We start from the raw sequence: 6,499 nt of genomic DNA, 5'->3' as shown, positions 1-6,499 counted from the left end.
GGCAGGGAAAGTATATATCAGTATTTAAGTTTGGTAATTACAGGTTTTCCCAAGTCTTATTTAGAGTTAATCAAACAGTAAATGCTTGTTGTTTTAAGCTTCTAAGTTTTGGGCTAATTTTTTATGTGTTAATAGATAACATATACAATCTATATCATAACATTGTCTTGATGGAGCACCTGGGTGCCTCAGTTGGTTGAGCATCCTACTCTTGATTTTGGCTCAGGTCATGATCCCAGGGTTGTGGGATCAAGCCCTGCATCAGGCTCCACACTAAGCATGGAGCCTGCTTAAGATTCTCTCTCTCTCTCTCTCTCTCTCTCTCCTCTCTCTTTCTCCTTCTGCCCTTCTGTGCACTCTTTCTCTCTCACACAGTAAAAAAGATAGTCTTAATGATACATGAGAGCAAGTACAGATTATCATTATTAGCGGGGTTTATCAGAACTTTGGTCAGGAAGTAACTTCTTTCATATAGATTGTACTTATTCTGTTGACAAGCTCAATTTTTAAATTTTTTAAAAATGTGTATTTATTTTTGAGACAGAGAGAGAGAGAGAGAGAGAGAGACTGAGTGCAAGTGGGGGAGGGACAGAGAAAGGGAGAAACAGAATCCGAAACAGGCTCCAGGCTCTGAACTATCATCACAGAGCCCCAGGCAGGGCTTGAACTCAAAGCTGTGAGATCATGACCTGACAGAAAGTCGATGCTCAACTGACTAAGCCACCCAGGTGCCCCAACAAGCTCAAATTTTTGATGTACTGATAGCTTTCAGTTCTTATTTTAACTTTCCCCAAATTCTCTCATCACTCTTTTTTTTTTTTAATTTTTTTTTAATGTTTTATTTATTTTTAGTAGAGAGAGAGAGAGACAGCGTGAGCAGGGGAGGGTCAGAGAGAGAGGGAGTCACAGGCTGAAACAGGCTCCAGGCTCTGAGCTGGCAGTCAGCACAGAGCCCGACGCGGGGCTCGAACCCACGAACTGCGAGATCATGACCTAAGCGAAAGTCAGACGCTTAACCGACTAAGCCACCCAGGCGCCCCTCTCTCATCACTCTTAAGTTAGAGGTTACAGACATTTCTACCTTCACTTCAATATTGGAAATATATGATTGGCAAAAATAGTGAATTCCTCAATCTTATAATAAACATAAATTACATCAAAAAAGTATTCAACTATTCTCTAAAAGCCTGTATATAGATGAATCCCCTCAAGATAGTTTCTGGCTTTATGCTAAAAAGTCACTTTAGGAAAACCTACATATTCTCTGTAAGGGTTTGATTAAAGTGTGGTTACTCTATAATCTCCTGTATTTGGACTATTTCTCAAAGCCCACTGAGCCATTTCAGTAACAACTTCATCTTTACATCCTCTGGTGAATAATGCTTACAAGATAGTATTTTAATTGTCTAAAGCCTAGATCTCAGACTCCATCCCTTTAAGGGCTGAGCAGGTCAAGAAAGTGAATGGGGAGCATAGGTCCTCCAGGAGCCACAAATACTCAACTCACCTCAGTGTTCTCATGCAGGCTTTCAATGCTGGCTGGCCAGATTCTTCTAGTTTCAAGAGAAGATGGAAATCTGGGTTTTTATTTCTATTTCTAAAGAATTTTTGAGAGAAAACTCCCCATATTTTAATTTTTTTAAGTTTATTTGTTTATTTTGAGAGAGACAGAATGCAAGCAGGGGAGGGGCAGAGAGAGGGGGAGAGTCCCAAGCAGGCTCCACGCTGCCAGTGTAGAGCCCGACATGGGGCTTGATCTCATTAATCTAAGATCATGATCAAGAGTTAGACACTTAAGCAACTGAGCCACTCAGGTGCCCCCAAAAACTCTCCATATTTTAAAATATGGTTGGGGCACCTGGGTGGCTCAGTCAGCTAAGCATCCAACTTCAGCTCAGGTCATGATTTCACGGTCTGTGGGTTTGACCCTCACATCTGGCTCTGTGCTGACAGCTGGGAACCTGGACCCTGCTTTGGATTCTATGTCTCCCACTCTCTCTGCTCCTCCCCCACTCATACTCTGTCTCTCTCTGTTTCTCAAGACTGAATAAATGTTAAAAAAATAATAAAATAAAATATTGTTTCATTTGTCTTAAACACTTGCAAATTGAATAAAATACATCTGTGAACTGTAGTCATTTCCCAGGTATCAAGAGATGAGAGAGAAGCTGAATGTATAGACTGCGAAATTATTATTTTGTGGACAAAACTTCGATCAACTGGAAGAAACTTTCAGAAGCTTGTGTTACACATATTTCCAGGTGTCAGATAAATAATGCATGGTTTCTATAAAGAGCCCCACTCTGACACTGCATCATCAGACAACTATAGTGTTTAAAGTCTTCTCATCAAGGGTTCTCATTCATACAGACAAACTAGTTTAGATTTCCAAGAAAGACATTTCCCCCTTGCCTATAATCACTTTCCTGTGGATTCACAGTGGCTGGTGTTATGACACAGCTGTTTAACCAGCTGCAAAAACAATAAGTGGAAGCCGTGTAGAAAAGGTCATCTGTCATTTGGTTAGCACTGATTCATCATCGTACAGGCCAGGAAAGTTGGGGTTCTATCACCATCACCTCAGGAATGTCAGCAACTTGCAGAGCCCAAAACAAATGTGCTCTACTTTTGACTTTTACTCTTCACTCTCACAGTGTTTGTTACTTTATTCAGTATGGCTGCTCATGTAAAATGTGCGTCTATTGTCATAATCTCATGAATATTATTTTTAAATTATTTTTTAACTTTTTAACACTTATTTATTTTGAGGGGGGGCGCGGGAAGAAAAAGAGAGACATAGAATCTGAAACAGATTCCAGGCTCTAAGCTGTCAGCACAGAACCCGATGTGGGGCTCAAACTCATGAACCATGAGATCATGACCTGAGCCTGTCAGATGCCCAAATGACTGAGCCACCCAGGTACCCCCCCAAGAATATTATTAATGAATAATTACATTTGAATTGTTGTAAAATGAGAGGAAGATGCCTCTAACAGGTTGGTTCACATTCTGCTATTTCTACCATGTGTATTGCTCTTCTTATAGCTGCCTTTTTGGATTTATTGATTTCTGGCTATTGAAAAGAATCATATAGAATACTTTGTTTTTCTGATAGGTCTGCTGGATAAGATTTATTGTATCCTAAATTTTGACCTGGAAAATATTCTTTCCCAATTAAATTGCAGAGAGAATGTCTCCATTAACTGTATACATTACTCATTGTATAAAGTTTATTTTAGGGATGCCTGGGTGGCTCACTTAGTTAAGTGTCCAGCTTCGGCTCAGGTGAGAGTCTCTTCTCTCTCAGAGAGAGAGACAGCGTGAACAAGGAGGGTCAGAGAGAGAGGGAGACAGAATCCAAAACAGGCTCCAGGCTCTGAGCTAGCTGTCAGCACAGAGCCCGACACGGGGCTCGAACCCACGAATGATGAGATCATGACCTGAGCTGAAGTCGTATGCTTAACTGACTGAGCCACCCAGAGACCCCAGAAAAGTTTATTTTAAAAACTTACTAAGTGGTCATGCTTTCCCAAACTGCTATTGATGATAAAATGTTGAGCAAGACTCCAAATTTGTAAAGTCAATCCAAGTGAAGACAATTGATCACTAACAATATTTACTTTTATATATAGGAAAAATCAATAGTTTTATCTGTTTTACATATGGTACATAATGGGCATTTTTCATTAGCGTATAAACAAAGATGAACACATTTATTATTTACACCCACTGCAGGGAAGATAAACTTTGAAGTTTGGTTCCACCCAAGTAAGCTGCCTACTAAAACAACCACAAAAATTAGTACTTTCCAGAAGAATGGGACCAGAACGGGGTCACATGCCCCTGTCCTAAGTACAGCAGAGTTAGGGCAGTGAAGATTTGTCATTTTCAGTCTTTATATGGAAAACAGACTCTGCTAGAAAGGACACAGAGGGTTGGAAAGCAGGCAGATAACCTAGAGGGTCTATAACTTTACAAAATTGAGAGTCTAGTTGAGGTAACAGAAGCAATTCAATTCTGTTGTATTGGACTAGGAAACTTTAAAAAAAAGAAGAAATGCTTACAAATTTACTTAATGTAAGTTTGATGTGGTATGGGAGCCTTCATAAGGAGATAAGGACCCAGAGAAATAGCCAGACTTATGTACTTTTGTGGTAGGTTTGATAAAGAGTGGGAAATCAAGGAAAATTGGAATATGACAGGTTAAGGAATGAGTGCTATAAATTGAGGGGAACCCAGCAAGGTTCAGATTCTTCTTGTCTCCCTTTTGACTATGACTATGGCCTGAACAGTGGGAGCTGCAGCCCAGTCTTCATTGGCAGGCTGAACACCCCAGTCTTCAGCTGGGAACTGAATAGGCCCAGAGGGCACCTGCACACCTTCAGACCAGTCTTCAACTTCAGGGTGAGTAGGAATGAACTCAGGAGCGGGAGCAGTCCTTTTACCTGGAAATTCCTCCTTAGTCATAGCCTTTTCAGCATTGGCCTGCTCTTCCTTTTCAATCTCTTTAGGATCTCTGTAGAAGTAGAGATCACGCATGACTTCCTATGGGTGTTCACAGGAAACGGTACCGCACATGCTCAGAACTTCCCCGGGCCAGTATCCACCACATCAGACCCACTAAGTGAGCTCCCTTGCTGTTGCGTGGGATGGCAGTGTCCACATAGTGCAGAGGAGAGTCTGGGTTACACAAAGCAATGATGGACAGGTGAACATTAAACACCTCTGTGGGTGGTCAGCCCTAACTCAGTAACCACCAGAAGTCTTGGCTTCCAGAAGGCCGCCTGTATCTGGTTAGCAAAGGTTCCAGGAGTGAAGTGGCCTGCAATAGGAGGGGCTCTAGTGGAAGAAGCAAACTTCAGCACAGCTTTCTGGCCAGTGTTCCTGTATCATATGACACTGACATCATCTAGGTTTTCAAGGGCAGCAATGGCTCGAGCTGCCAGCAGAAGCTTCTCCCAGGTTCCTTTCAGATTTATGATGTAAATGCCATCACTTCCTTCTGTAGACGTACTGTTCCATTTGGAAGTCAAGATTGGTGCTACCTAAGTGAGTTCCTGCTGCAAGTAATTTGAGGACATCCTTTTCCTTCATTTATAGGACATCAAGGTCTCCAGACATTGTGAAAGTTTCCCTTTAACTTATGAAAGGAACACAAAACAACACTGTATGGACCCCTCCCTGGGTAGCGCAGAAAGGCTGTATCAGTTAACTTTTACTATAAATCGCCTGGTATTTTAAAATAACCATTTATTTTTTTACAATTCTGTGGGTTGGCACTTTTTTACAATTCTGTAGGACTTAGCTGTTGTGTTTTTTCTCTGCTCCACATGGGTTTGTCTGGGCTCGGTCACACATTTGTGATCAGTTGGCAGGTTGGCTATGGAATAGTTGGTTCTTGATGACCTTATTCCCATATCTGGCAGTTAACTGGGGCCTCAGTTCTCCTCTAAGTGGCCTTTCTTCCTCCAGTAGGTCATGCTAATCTCCTTACGTGGCAGTGTCAGGGCTGGGTTCCGAGAGGAAGAGAGCAGAAGCTGCAATATCTCCTGAGACTGAAGCTCCGAAGTCACACAGTGTTACTTCTACCATATTCTGTTGGTCAAAATAAGCTAAAGACTAGCTGAGAATCAAGAAATGAACCTGTTTTCCCTCCAGAATCCCTGGAAGTCTTACATTTCAGAGATACTAAGAATTAAGGTCTGATATTGAAAACAGAAGGGATTGTGTGAAGTCAATATTCAGAGGGAGATTAGACCCTTGGTTGCCCTCCAGGGCACCCAGGGACTATTCCAGGCATGTAGGCTTTATGCACACCATGTGTAGTGGAGGGTGGAGGTGGACAGCAGAGCTCCTAACTCCTTGAAATCCTTGAGTGATAGAAGTGAATTGTTATTCATAAGTCCCTGTGGATATGCATGGAATTTATATTAGTAGGTGACTTAGGGTGGGATGAGGAGATGGCTGGTCACCAGAAAAAACAAGTTATTAGAGGGTTGGAACTTTTAGTCCAACTCACCAGTCTCCAAGGTGGGAAGCAGGGCTGGTCATGAAGTCTGTAAAAACTTTTGAATCACAAGATTTGATGTGCTTCTGGATGGTAAACATATGATGTGCTGGGAGAGTGGCAAGTCAAAAGAAAGCACGGAGGTTGCAAGTGTGGCCCTAACCCATACCTTGACCTCTGCGTCTCTTCCATCTACTGTTCTTGAGTTGTATCCTTTATAATAAACTGGTGAATGTAAGTAAAGTGTTTCCCTGGGACCTGTGAGACATTCTAGCAAAGTGTCAAACCTTAGGAGGGGAATTATGAGAACTTTTAATTTGAAGAAGTTGGTTGGAAGTATAAGTTGTATTTGTATCTGAAGCAGAGGTAGTCTTGTGGAGGACTGAAGGATTTAAGGATACTAAGTTGATGTTCAGAGAATCAGAAAACTGGTGTTGGAGTTAGTGCTGGAGGACACTCCTCCTGACATGCATATACATCTTTCTTCGTATA

General features: G+C 41.8%; 1 pseudogene; it reads right to left on the bottom strand.

The window, feature by feature from the left end:
* Positions 1 to 4,245: 4,245 nt before the first annotated feature.
* Positions 4,246 to 5,121, bottom strand: LOC120238289 (annotated as a pseudogene).
* Between the last annotated feature and the right edge of the window lie 1,378 nt (positions 5,122 to 6,499).

The sequence above is a fragment of the Hyaena hyaena genome, unplaced genomic scaffold, assembly GCF_003009895.1.
Source record: "Hyaena hyaena isolate Hyena2069 unplaced genomic scaffold, ASM300989v1 scaffold_203, whole genome shotgun sequence".
Classification (NCBI taxonomy): domain Eukaryota; kingdom Metazoa; phylum Chordata; class Mammalia; order Carnivora; family Hyaenidae; genus Hyaena; species Hyaena hyaena.
The sequence above is the reverse complement of the archived record's forward strand: the minus strand, read 5'-3'. Positions and strand labels throughout refer to the sequence as shown.